The sequence below is a fragment of the Micropterus dolomieu genome, linkage group LG20, assembly GCF_021292245.1.
Source record: "Micropterus dolomieu isolate WLL.071019.BEF.003 ecotype Adirondacks linkage group LG20, ASM2129224v1, whole genome shotgun sequence".
Taxonomy (NCBI): Eukaryota; Metazoa; Chordata; class Actinopteri; order Centrarchiformes; family Centrarchidae; genus Micropterus; species Micropterus dolomieu.
The window spans coordinates 13,068,528-13,083,230 of NC_060169.1; the positions used below are offsets into that span (position 1 = coordinate 13,068,528).

Genomic DNA, 14,703 nt, shown 5'->3' on the forward strand with positions numbered 1-14,703 from the left:
CCAGGTAGTTCTGGCTGTACCAGGTCACCAGAAGGTCAATCTCCCACCTGTAGGCAGACTCATCCCCACCAGAGATGAGCCCAATGAGGGAGGTGTCATCCGCAATCTTCAGGAGCTTGACGGACTGGTGACTGGAGGTGCAGCTGTTGGTGTACAGGGAGAAGAGCAGAGGGGAAAGAACGCAGCCTTGAGGGGAACCGGTGCTGTTGGTCCTGGAATCAGAGACATGTTTTCCCATCTTCACAATCCAAAATGTTCTCCTCTCTGGTTGGACATTTGACAAACTGTATTTTGAGAGTTCATGGCTGAGGTTTCCCTGTTAAAGTCACCAAGAATAATAACAAGGGAGTCCGGGTTTATCTGCTCCACACAAGGTATCCGGTCAGCAAGCATGCGCTGTGCATCGTGCACTTTGGCCTGCGGTGGAATGTAAACACCGACCAGAATGAATAAAGCAAACTCATGGGGAGAGTGAAGTACAGTTTAAGACCATGCTACAGTCATATGGATTCAGGCAGATGGCAGATGGACAACAAAATTCTGGACGAACAACAAACAGTCAGACCAAATGGCAGGAATTAATAACGAAGCACGCATTATGATGTGTTGCTATGATGATGTCAGCTATACAAAGTTAGTAGCTAGCCAGATAGTTTGCTTTACTAATATACCGTAACACACTTATGTAGTGGACCAACCAGCCTCTCACCTTAAAAGGAAGGTGAGGTCAGATAATGCCAAAAGGAGGGGGGGGGGGTTTCCTCTCCTGGAGTTGGCCTTTTGACATGCAAAAACTAGAGACATCGCCTGGGGTTTGGTAAGGATCTGCAGAGACTCAATCAGACATGCATCGCTTAAGGATTGTGTATTCAAAGAGCCTTAGTGAACCCCTCTCGCCGTAAAGGTGTCACTGGAGACACTTAGCAGCACAGCAAAGGGGGGTTGTCCAACCCCTCTCCCTCCACAGGTCACCTCCGGACATCAAAAGTACCACCCATCCTGATTCCTTTCCCACAGAATGGCTGAGCCATAAAACACCACTCCCTTCTCTTCTTTTAGCTGATGTGCAAATGTGATAAGCCAGGTTTGCGAAAGGGGGGACACTAACAACTCCTGCCTTCTTGAGTTCTTAGGTCAAGTAAAGAAGCTCAAAGTTGAATATCTACTCCTCATGTAACCAGAGCTCCCCCAAGTGGACAAAATAAGTATTGCATGCCATCGTTCTGAAATGCCATTTTAATGTACAAATGTCACTCTGTATTTACCTGTTCATAATCTGATGCCATCCGTGTATCTTGCTTATAGTCTCTAAGTAAGAACGTGTAACAGCCAATATTATCCAGAAAGCTAGTTAAGTTCCTCTCATCTGATGTGATTCCTAGGAAATGCTAACCTTAAGGTTTAACAATTGTTTTCCTTTTTATCAAATGCTTAAAACTAAGAACGGTATGACCGTTTGACAATTAAGGTTTGATTGTGGGAAGATATTTGATCACAATACACGCAAATAGATTTTTGAATAGACATATTAAGAGTTAAGAAGACAGTCTCTCAGGAAACCGGAAACAAGCCCTCCGGGGAACAAAGGACTGCCCCTCTGGGAACCACGGCCCAACAAACAAAAGCAGCGACACACGCTCTTGTTCTCTCTTCTCTTGCCTTTTCACCTGCACTTCGGCCGCGACCTTGGCTTTTCCCTCGTTTCCAACAACTTACTTGCTTTCTATTTTATTTTATTTTGTTTGTTAAAAGTTATCAGACCGTTAAGTTACACTAGTTTAATTCAAGAACGACCAAGTTCTTTTTAAGCTTTAACAAAGGACGACTAAATCTCTAACCCGAGCCAGGGTTGTAAAGGCCCCATGCAAATTTCTTCAATAAGCCGACAAAAGATGGACCGCCGGAGCAATTCCCTGGCAGAGAAAGCGACCGGCTAACGGTTTTAAGCCGTCCTAACCGAGAACGCACGGAACTCCGCCAACGTGAGGCTGCCAACCAGCAACTCGGCTGGGAGAAATGACAAGCAGTAAGACCAAACCAAGGCATTCTGTGATCAGTGATGTCCAATAGTTTGTTAATAGATTATCTTTAACTCTTAAAACTCATAGCTTGCGTTCATTACCTGCCCGTGTGAATCAAATTCTCCCCACAATAGAACTTCACATTCTCATTGTTTATTTCTTTAATGTATATTTAACTGCATTTATGTCACCTTAGTTAGTTAAAAAATTTAACCGTAATCACAGGAATTGTGTGTGTATTGTCTAACTCCAAATCCCTGTCATGAGAATTTACCCTTTCGAAATGAGACTGACTGATTGATTTAAGATAATTGAGCGATTATTAACTAACTGATCACTAGTGAATAATTGTATAATTATTAAAACGCTACCCAGAGGTCCAGAGACTGTGGGTGAATTAAATCTCTGGTGGTGCCCCGCGAAACGAGAGATTTATGGATTAATATTCTCTGAATATTAAAATTCATAATTTTGTATTAATTCTCATAAGTTTAAAACATAAGTAGACATGCTACACTTATAACCAACCAAGTATTGCACCCAGCTTTGTGCTGATTTTCTGCCATATGTATTATATTGAAGGTAAACAAATGATGTCTACATGCTATTCCAATAAATATTTTTCTAAGACACGAGTCCCCAGACACCCCTTCAGACAGAAAATCCTTCCATTTTAGCCAAGAAGGGGAAGATGAGCAAGGAGAAAGGGGATCAACAAGTGGATCAACAAGATTTTTTGTAAAGGCGTTAGAATCAGAACCAAGATTCAATTAGAAGCGGGTTCAGTAAGTAGAATCAGAATCGATGAAATTTAAATTATACCCAACCCTATCGACGAGGATGGACAACTTCTGGAGGCCGCCCAGAAGGCTGCCGATCGAAGACCATGATCCAGAGACTTTTGACAGGATAGCTAGGCTGGAGGCCGTCGACACGGCAGCAGGGCTGGAGGCCATCAACAGGGAAGAAGAGCTGGAGGACGGTGACAGGATAGTGGAGCTGGAGCTGGAGGCCAGCGATAACTGCTGCAGTTCACCAGAGGTGCACATGGTTGTTGCAGCAGTCCGTGGGATCTCTGAGGTGATTGCAGCTATGTGACAGAAGCAGGAGGATGCTGCAGCATAGCAGGGTGATGGTTCTGTTGGATCTTCATAGTGACAGGTAGCTGCTGTAGATCAGTGGTGACAGGAAGCCGCTGTAGCTCAACAGAGTCAAGGTATTGCTCTAGGAAAGCATAGTCAGAAAACCGCTTTGGCTCAGGATTGAGGAGTTTCTGCAGCTCTGGGACTAGGGAGTGCGTAATTCTTATAAGAATCTGGTAAGCATTGCTGTAGCATAGGAGCCAAACTCAATGGTAGTTCAGCAGGAACAAGACTTAACTGTAATTCAGCAGGCTCATGAAGTTGCTATAGATTAGCAGGAGCAGGAGTTGGCCGGGATGTTGACTGGACACAGGAAATAGGAGTCAACTGGAAATCTGTCAGGACTGAATACCACAGCTAATGACTGTAGCTGTCTTTAAGCAACCAAATGTTCTCGGATATTTTGTTTGTTGTCTTTATTTGATTGTCAGCTGAAGATCCACAAATAACAACCCTTGAAATTACAGTCCGCTAATACCTATTTTAACTGCAGTCTTTTTAGCCAAAATGAATATAGGGACGTGTTAAAAGCCATCAAAATAAAATGTATCATGACAAACTGGAATAAAACTATAACTGTAAAAAAGCAAATGTATTAGGGACATTATTGTGAAAATATTTGCACTGTGTGCAATTTAAAATTTCTTACTTTGGCAATCATTGTGGCATATAGCTATTCATGTGGCTTTAAAGGATTTCATAACCTGTAAAAGGCGTGTAATCGAAAAGAATACAAACTTTGGTTATTGGAATCTTTCCACAAATACAGCTGTGTTAACATTGTTTACAAAGACAAAAATGTTGTTTAACTAAGCCTAGCCTTGGCGCATACTAAAAGGTATTGTGTCCAATACTGGTGTAGTCTGGTGGAGCAGGTTGCAACTGCATACTGTATTCATATCGTATCAGTGAGTGGAAACCTTTTCAGCCACACAACACAACAGTAGGTCACACTTGCATGTGAAATCTATGCAAATGCACTGCTCACCCAGAATATGTAATTAATGGAGAGCAATTAAAATGTGACTATGAAATGACGTGCAAGGTACTGCATGTTAATTCAGTGCTCTAGGAAAATAAAAGCTATGAGATTAACATTTTTTTAAATATCCTGTTTGGACTATTGCAACTTTTCCAGAGTAATTGTTTTACACAAATTAAAACTCATTGTTGGCCAGTTCAGAATCCCATCCACATTCCAAATGTATTTGTAATGCACAAAAGAAAGACTAAAATGCACATGATAAGCAAAAACATTTCTGATATGTGTAAAACAGCTTGTATGTGAATAAAAATTCAATGTTGAATCTCTTGGTTTCAGTGGTGGGACATTAACAGTTGATTAGTGGACTCCAATGCATATCTTGCATTTGTAACACTGTAAAATCAAGTGTGGTAGCAGCAGGTCATGACATAATGTCACTTTACCCTCCTGTCTTTTTTTCTCTTTCTCTCTGTTGTACTGCTGTAATGATATTAGGCAACTGGGATATATATTATGTTTTTGGCCTAAACCTAACACATGCAATGTAGTATGCAATATCTGGTGTCCAGTGTACTGTGCTTTGTAGGTTAGAATTCCCTACATTGGAAAAAACATTGCCAATAAATGTGACCCAAGAAGCAACTACGTCTCAATCAGGAAAATTAGTAGTATATAATTGTATTTTGCAGAAGAAGGTTTGGTTTCAAGATGTTGGCTAATGACTACAGAATATAATTGTAATGTCTACCCCAAATATGAGTTGAAAATGTTTGCCCTTGCTCTACTGTGTACTATTTAATAATATAGCTATGTCATTAAAAATCTTGAAGAAAGATGAGCTTCATGAAAATTTTGTGACCAGTGAGAGGAGTCCTGTGGATACCCAGTGGGAGGAGGGAGAAATACTTTCTGAAGCTTTTGGTTATTAAATAAAAGGATGAGCTTCCATGGTTTTCAGACTCATTACTTTGTGAAGTTCTACATCAGGAGATGTTGATTGTTCATACATGTCAGTATGTGCAGACCCTTTTACAGGTTTTGCTTTAGATGAGAAGAAGAGATTAATGAGAAGGCAGCACCATTGGACATCCAATGTTTGTCCACTATAACAAGCTTTCTGACCTTCAAGAATGTAAGCGTACACGAGGGCCAAGATGGAGTGCCTTTCCTTACATTTTTCTCCATCTAAACCGCATAAATTAACCCCACAGATCGAATTTCATGCAGTATCTTGTCCTGAATTTTACCTGAGGACATCCTGTTTCCCATTAAATCTCTATTGATTCTTTGCCCACACTCCCATCAAACCATTTTGCAGCATACACAGACACACACTTCCTAGTATCAATGAGAGGCTTTTAGAGGCAGAATGTAAATTAGCAAATCCCTAAGGTAATTAAAAACCAAGCCCCTAACTTATTGCATGAAGTCTTCCTGACTAACAAACACCTGTGCTGCATCAATTAGGAATGCTTTATATGTATATAATATTATTAGAGAGCGATGGACTGGCGACCTGTCCAGGGTGAACCCCGCCTTTCGCCCAATGTCTGCTGGGATTGGTTCCAGCCCCCCGCGACCCTCTACGCAGGATAAGCGGTTGACGATGGATGGATAGATGGATTAATAGAGAGCAACTCTGTTTCCTTAATTTACAGATGACATATTCCATTTCCAGATGTGAATCTCCTATAGTAATTCTGTTAACTTTGTTTGAATTGGGCTATAAATGTACACTAAAAATAATACAATAATTAAAATTATACCTATTAATAATTAATAATAGAATATAACACAAACTGTAAAATTCACCTTGGGGCACCACTCCTAGCCAATTACTTTATTTAGTCTCACAAAATATACTAAACTATCAATTTTGAACTCTGATTAATAGTTAAACTAATAACTATAACCAAAATTACAATCAATAGCTAGTAGGCTGAAGGATTTGAAGTTCTAGAGATTGGCAATATATTCACTCATGCAATATTAACAAAACAGCATGTACTGTATATCCACAAGCATGTGTGTAAGAAGGTGAGTGTGCGTTTGTGTGTGCGTGTATGTATGTCGGGTGTACGTCTTAAAGAATGTGAAAGTTTCCTTGATCGGCATCCGTTTATTTCCTCTTCTGATATCCTTTAACACTACTGCATACAGTTTATTTGCAAGTCACATCACTCATCACCAATGGATCACTGCATAATTAGAGGTTCTTTTACTGTATCTAATAGTATCAGTTGTCTTATTCTTGTGTCCTAGACACTGCTGTTACAGACAATAGTCAGTGATCAGCCACATCTGCCCCAGTTCCTTATTAATCTTACTCAGGGTTGGGGAGTAACGGATTACATGTTACATGTGTTACGTAATCAGGATACCAAAAAAAGGAACTGTATTCCATTACAGTACAGAAAAATAGACATAATCAGATTTGTACTTTTACATTTCGTAAAATTGGGGATTACTCATAGGGATTACTTTAAGCAGAAAGTTTCCATGAAAAAGAAAACGCAGTGCTATTTGCCTCTGTATGATTTTTTATATACAGTCTATAGTATGTGTTTCTATAAAAACACAAAGCTAGAAAGGGACGTGTCACAGACATTGATTGGCGTTTACAGTTGCCAGTAGTGATGAATGTGTGTTTACGCTGCCTCCCCGTCATGCAGACTCTGTGCGGCCTGGTTTCAGCTCTCAGTGAGTGAACACGGCAGCCGGACCGGAACCGAGCAAAGCATACACAGCCTCCGAGAGTTTGACCACTGGGAATACAGTCCCAAGGCGGTTTTCTTGCTAGGTTTGGCTGTTGGCACCCAGAGCTGAGTAAGCTAATTGAACCGCTAGCAGTATGGTTAATCAAACGAGCTAACCAGCCACAGATACAGGCAGATAGGTCACAATTAACGTTTTAGCAAAAAGTAAAGCTATCCGCCAGGAAGCTCTGTAAATCATCTCAGTACTGGATTCCCTGTTAGTCTCTGAGGCTGTGTTCAGTACCGTTCATGCCGTGTTAACTGAGAGGCTGCTGATTGAGGTTTCGTTGGCTGCTTGCCCGCTCCGGTTCCCAATCAGGCTCCGCACTGCTCCATCACTCCCAGGGGACCAAGCAGAGTTGAGGCAGAGCAGCCAGGGGACTACAGAGAGAAAACTATAATATATTTCTCCATCAAATATGATCCAGATTCACCAAAATAAGTGAAAAAAAGTTGTGTTTTTGTACAGTAATCAGTGGGGCCCAGAAACACTATGCTTCAGCAGCATCACATTGAGAAATCTTTCCATCAGATGCTAAATTAATACAAGTGCAGAACGAGTCATTAACGTTTTAAAATGCTTTTCCAAATGTCAAACTCTTAAATATCATCGAGAATACCTACGAAACACATTTTTTGTCATTGATGGGCCAGATACTGCCATAGTGGTGACATAGTGCAAAGCCTATCATAAAAAAACATGGATTTTGATTTCATGGGAAGGGAAAAATTTCTACATGTTTCTCTAAAAATACACTGAGCAGAAAATGCATCATTGACACTCTTGTCTTCATTTGCCTATCTGGCATTGAAGTAATCCAAAAGTAACTAAAAGTAATAAGATTACATTACTTTTATTTAGTGGTACTTGGATTATGTTACTGATTACATTTTTAAGTAATCCTTCCAACCCTGATCTTACTTATGTAAAATATTTTACCTTGTGGATTATCAATATTCTATGTTGAGTATTTCACTCGCATATGCATCTGAACCAGTAAGACAGATGTTTTTTCTTGCACAATGATTTTAAGAATGAAAACAACCGTAACCATAAAACCTGCTGTATTGTCCAGCTGGAATTAATATGATACAATTGGTAAGCTATTTACTATAATACTATGTGAAATCATAATAAATCCAATTTTTACTGCCTTGTTGTCAATGGGCAGTAACCTCACTTAGAAATTAACCACTCAGCTGTTTTCTCTGTTGCTTGCAACTGCCACTATTCTGTTTTTAATATGAAGGAACCGGGTCGGGATGCAGCTACCTGCGCACTCTGAAGCCTCTCTCCAACTACAAATCAACAAAATCTGAACAATTCAGCAAAATCAGGCAAGCAAAACGCTCTTATTCTAAAATACTCAATGCTTGAAAGGGTGAAGGTGTTGTTGGGAGGGGCAGGAGCGTCCAAGTTCCATCGTTTAAGAGGGTTTTGCTTATAATGGGGAGAGTGGGGGCTTGCGCTACGGCTCTGTGACGGAGCTTCTTTGAAGTGAGCTGCTTCAGCCCTTTACATTCCCCCAATGTCACTGACGCCTGCCATGCGTAATCTGTGTGGAACACACATGGTCACATGCCTCTGGATGCAGGCAGAGGGAATGTTGTTCTGAAGCCATGATTAAATGCGAGAACACAGCTGGGTGGAACGTGCGTATTGTGTGGAGCGGCATAATGACAGTACACCGCACGGCAGATTCTCTTAGGGAATAAACATCTGGCACGGGGCATGTGTGTAGTGCTATGTGTGCACATAGCTTAACAGACGCTTCCGTGGGCTCCTTCAGAAAGAGGGACTGTGTTGGTGATGCCATGATTAAGCACAAGCTTGCAGCTGGGCATGTGTGCTTGGTGTGGCTGAATTGGCCGAGACTCAGCATTTATTCAACAGTTTCCACACAAGGAGCAACAAGGTTTTCATACACAGTCCCGACCCATAGCGTACCAGTCGCTTGCTCTGAGTGACAAGGGTTGGACCAGCAGCACGCAATCCGGTTGCTAGATGTTGTTAGCCTCAGCTATGACCGCATGTTAGCTTCATGTTGGACTCATATTAGCCTGATGTTAACTTAATGTCCCAGATAATCCCAGACACCGGAGGAGGCCTTCCTTCGCCGGTAGAAGGCGGAGAGGGGAACGCCAGGGAGCACCCCTGTCACCCCAGCCGGGCTCCGGTTCTGCCGTAGGGAGGGATAAGAGATCTGCATGAAGCCTGACCATGAGAAGAGACAGAGCTGTCGGGGTCCCGTACGTCCACCGGGTAGAATTTCTATAATAAGACAATATTTAACTTACCCATCGAAGACACAGCTCTTCTTACCTATAGTGCTAAAGAAAAAATGGGAGCCAAATGCCAGGTCTATTTATACACAAGGTGAGACCATGGTTTGTTATATGCAATTTAAAGGAGAGGTAATCGTCAATTGTAATTCCAAGATATTTATATAAAGTTACTGCCTCAATCACATTTAACTGGTAAGTAGTGATACATGGGAGATTTAAAGGTCTATTTTTAGCTTTGGAGAACACCATTAGTTTGGTTTTGTCTGCATTAAGAACAAGCTTTAACTAACATAATGTGTGTTGAACTGCAGTAAAAGCAGTTTGCTAATGTGAAATCAGAGCAATAAATAACAGCGATGTCTGCATGAAAGTGGGATTGTGCATTTTGGACATTTTTATGTAGATTATTTATATTAATAGTGAATAAAAGAGGCCCAAGTACAGAGCCCTGGGGAACACCATTTAGAACAGGTAATATATCAGATACAAGCCCATTAAATTGGGTGCACTGAGTTCTATTTGACAGATAGTTAGAAAACCACGAAACAGCATGCTGAGAAAGACCTATGCTTGACAGCCTCTGTTTCAGTATAATATGACCTACTGTAATAAAAGCCTTGGAAAGATCAATAAAAAGTGAAACAGTGTTGTTTTTTTATCAAGGGCAGTAATGATATTTAAAACTTTCATAGCTGCTGTTAACTTACTATGCTTTTTCCCGATATCTTTACAGTGACAGACAGCCAGGTTTCAGAAAGCACAATTATGTCTGCATTAGTTGATTTAGCCCAAATCCTAACTCCATCAAGCTGTGTATATTTAAATGAAAAATGCCAAGGACCAGGATTTGGTTGCGCATTACCTGATATTAACAATAATTACCAAGCATCTCTGTTTAAAACCATTGCATGGCCTGTTTTTTTATAAGACCTACTGGAAGTGAAGTATGCAGTTAAGCTGCCAGATAAAACCAAACTATAATTTAAAACCATTAGAATTTGGTAGCAACAAAAATTTGTAGTGTTCGTATCCAGAATCAATTGCATCGGCACTTGATTGAGCAGATCGCGTAAGGGAGAGTGTGTTCCCTCAAATGCGATGTCAAAGTGAGGGGAGAGCATATTTTCATCCATCTCCTGCACCATTCCTGAGTCCAGCAAAGTGAACATGCCGATCAACATCACAAGAACTGCCATTTTGAGATGCCGCTAACACCTAGGTAGTTAACTTTAATCCTATTTCAATAACATTGTTGCAGCCTTAGGCCAATTCTTGGTTTTGGAAATATATTACAGTTCTTGAAGTATTTTATGTTCTACGCACAAAGTATTAATACTGTGAGTGCTTCTGACTATTATATAGTAATTATAATAGTATATCTGTCCCTGGCATGACAGTGGCCAATAGTCTACCAAAAAATATTGTAGTTATTGAAACTTGCAGCCCGATCCAAATCACACTCAACTTCTGACAAAATGGAATGTGTCAAATGGGAAAAGCCTCCAATTCCACAAATTCAATCTAATTCATCAGAAGAGGAGCAGCCCCAGGTTTTATCCCTTCGGGACATGACAAATGATCACAATCTTGGCTCTCTTTCTCTAGCATTGGGACAGAGATGGCCATAAACCAGTGATCAACAATAAGAAAAAGGTAGCTTTATTCTTGTTAAGGGGATTTTTTTACATTGTACATTAAACTGCTTTTAATCAAGCTTGTAGAGACATTATTTTAAGTACTGAGTAGAATGTATACTCAACTTGAAAAAAAAAAGGATTAAAATGACATTTGTAAAGACTGTATCAAATATTCACTACATGTTTTGGTATTCTGGGAAGAGTAAATTCACTTTTTGTTTGCCTCAATGCACACCATGATGAAAATGCTTCCTACTCCACCTGCTCATTAATCAGGAAGGCAGCGCAGATGGCGTTCTTTGACAGAGAAGAAAACATGGAGAGCTATCAACTTTTTGCTGCTAATTAATCCTTCGATTCTTTGAATGGAATTGCAAACCACATAAATTAGCTTAAAAGTAGAGGTTTATGTAATGCACACAAGGTCTCCTTTAACAGTTAATAAATATGTTTTGCTTGAATCTTGAATGGGTGCAATCCTCATCTCTCCCCCACAAATGGTAATTCTTTTACCATTATTTATTATGTATGTATTATTTACTTAATATTGATGATTTGCAGATCATGGAAGGCATGCCTTTCTAACTGTAACACTGCAATGTAACAACCTTAAACCAGGTGGCAGAAGAGCAGCTGAGGTATAAAAAGCAGTGATTGTAACATTTTGTTTACAAAAAATAGTATATTAAAGTATATGAAAGTATAGTAAAGCATGGTAAAGCAGGGGCTCACAATCTAAATGCTTTTTGAGACCTCTTGCACATCAAGAATATTAACAAGCTAGCTGAGCAAAACTGAGCAATAAAAACTACTGTGACCAACAGTGTGATTCACTGGCTGGTAATTGCTGGCCATCCACATTCCGCCAACACAGGCTGAAATGCCACCTTCAGACTGGGCACTTGGTGCTGCATGAACACAGGCATAGACACTCTATTGGCTCGACCCAGTAAACTCTGCAAACACTCAGCACACACTCTTAACACAAAACTTTGTTGTTGTTCTTTCACACATGTGCATGCCACATCTCTACCCACATATCCTGGGGCACTGTTGTGTACCCATTTAACAGGTCCGGCAAGACCAAAATGCAGCATCAGTTTTAACTGACTATGGGTTTCATTTTATTTTCTGGTTCACTGGTAAACCTCTATCACTTCATTTATCACTCAAATTGTATTACTAAGATGACAAAATGAAAAGAAAAACTAAAGACAAGAATCAAATACAAGTAGGAGTTTTTTGTTGTTGTTGTTTTTCAATTTATAACTAAGCAGATGGACAGGTAAAAAATTCTCCTGAGGGGAAGGTTAGCGAGTGGGAGGTGCAGAAGGCTTGAGGGTAACTCTGGTCCAAGAAAGGAAAACTGGAGAAGTGTAAGACATTGCATGCAACAGCTGAGAGGAACACTACATTGGTGAAACAACAAAGGCCCTGGACATGAAACTGAAATAACACAAGAAAGCGAACAATATCACGTGTCAAGGCAGGAATTACCACAGCCAAACAGCCAGTCTCTTGGCTGCCCAGAGTGTGGTCATAAACCCACACAGCCAGTTTGGCATGCTCTGTTTTGAACTGACCGTTGTGCAGATATGATCATTTAAAGCAACATTATATAAGATTTGTTTTTCTTGTGCGATTCGTGTGACCATGGTCGTAAATATGGACAGCTGTACACATGCATTTGTTATGATTACATTACTAATGATCAAAAACTAGCAAGCCGACAACTTTGCCAACACAGACGAACATCAAGCCAATGCAACAACACAAGACGAAATAAGCTAGTAAGCTAACATCGAGATTGATAGCTAGGGGCTAAAGCCTAGTGCAGACGCGACTTTGACGTCAGCAGGTCGCTGTGCTGTTCATCTTACAAGACTTGTTGTTGAGGTGACTACGTGACTGATCGGTGACAAAGGGTATCACACTACAAGAGCTGACAATAGCTCTGTCAACCGAAGGCTCTAACTGGTCTCCAAACCACATTTTGTCATGGAAAAAAACATGCGAGAAGTGACTCAGGAAATGATGCGAAACTATAGGCTTAAACCTCTGTCCTCCTCCTTTCTCACTAAATAAGTTGAGCCCAATTTGTATAACTTACAGCATTTGGTAAGTGTGAACACCAAATCCATGTTGAAATCACAGAAATGAACAAAAGACACCTTGCTGTCATAAAATCTTTTTTCTTACACTGTGCATTTATTTCTCCATCACCAAATGGGAAGCAGCAAACCATGTAGTTACTTTGGTAACGGACAAAAAAACTCCTCCATTACCATCACACACTCACACGATTAATGTGAATTAATAGTGTTATGAGTCAATATTTAATTTGCCACTTATCTGGTCTACCAACCAGCACTTTAGTAGCATTTTAGTGAAAAATCTTAGTTGTTTTAAATGACAGGTTTTAATCACCACGAACATTTTCATTATAAATTATAAATATGCTTTGATCATTCCTCAGAATTTTCTTCTCACCACACACGGACACAAAGCAGTCTATCAAACAAACGAAACCAACATCTGCACCCTGTGTGTTCAATGCTGCTTTAACGTTGCCTGGTCCATGCTATCCATGCTTTATCCACCATTACTTATAACAGCACAGACTACTAAGTCTTTAATCGAGTTAAGTCTGGGCAAGTGAACACATGCACTTAAGACCGATGGAAATTTTTTTCCAAAATCCATGAATCTCTGTTCTGGTTGTGCATAAGGACTTTCACTGCCAGCATGTGAAATTAATGACTTTGGCAAATCTGAATCTGTTATTTGATCTGGCTTTCCCAGCAGATGATGGTTCCATGCCTGTGCTTTCAAATACACCACTGCAGGCATGGCCTGGTAGAAAGGTCCGGGCACGCAATCTGGTGCATGAGCCTGGATGTTAATTCCAAAGCACAGCTGAGCAAATACTGTTACCTTTTAGGCCAGAAGAAAAAGATTGGTACAACAAATCATAAATAAAGTGAATGTGTGAATGTAAACTGAGTTCTTTGATGCATCGGGTATTGGGACTGCAAACAGAAAATATATGAAGTTGTGTCTATACCTTATGCAGCATATTAGTGATTTTTTTTAAAACAGAGGTTTGTGCACAGGTCCATATTCAGGTCTTATTTGTTATATACTGGTCGTAACTGCATATAGAGCACTTTTTTATTTGTATCACTCTTTGTCAGTTACTGTAACTCACTGTTGCATGACATCATCTCTCAAATTTGACCTGAATGATGCACAATATGAAAAGTCTATTGTGTGCAGACATATTCTCTATCCATAAACATAATGGACAAAGAGCCACAATTGACCAAAAAACAGTAACCAACATAGTTGGGGTTCTATAATGACTCAATAGCCATATTTATATCAATGTTTTTTTATGCACATTGTGAAGTATCGCATTAGAAATTGTTGTTGGAAATGGCAAAATTGTAAAAACAAAAATTTGTTTCCGCTGTTGGTGTCTTGCCAGATATTTTCATAACGCACGGAGACTAATTTGCATTATTTTTTTCTTGTTTTTGACATTTCAAAAGTTTGCTTAAAATTTTCATGACAGTTAGATGGAAACATGGCTAATGACGCACTGCTAGCAAGGTCTGACTACTGGCCCTGTCTGTGTAGTTCTCAAGTTTGAATTGGTTTCGCCTTGTTGCTCCAGTTATTCATTGATCAGAAACTGTGACGAGACACTTAACCCACAAGACGAGATGAGACACAAGATTGAGACGAGACAAGGTTTTAACGTTTTTTTTTAAGAAATCTTCAATGCTGAATTAAATGAAAATTTTGAGAATTAAACTAAGTTTATTTCCTGCATTTTTGCATCAATTTATGGTGGAAATATTTTTATTTATGTAA

At 39.9% G+C, this 14,703-nt stretch overlaps 1 pseudogene; it reads left to right on the plus strand.

Annotated features, from left to right (window-relative positions):
* The first annotated feature begins 2,861 nt into the window (after positions 1 to 2,861).
* Positions 2,862 to 14,703, plus strand: part of LOC123959292 — a 16,466-nt pseudogene continuing 4,624 nt past the window's right edge.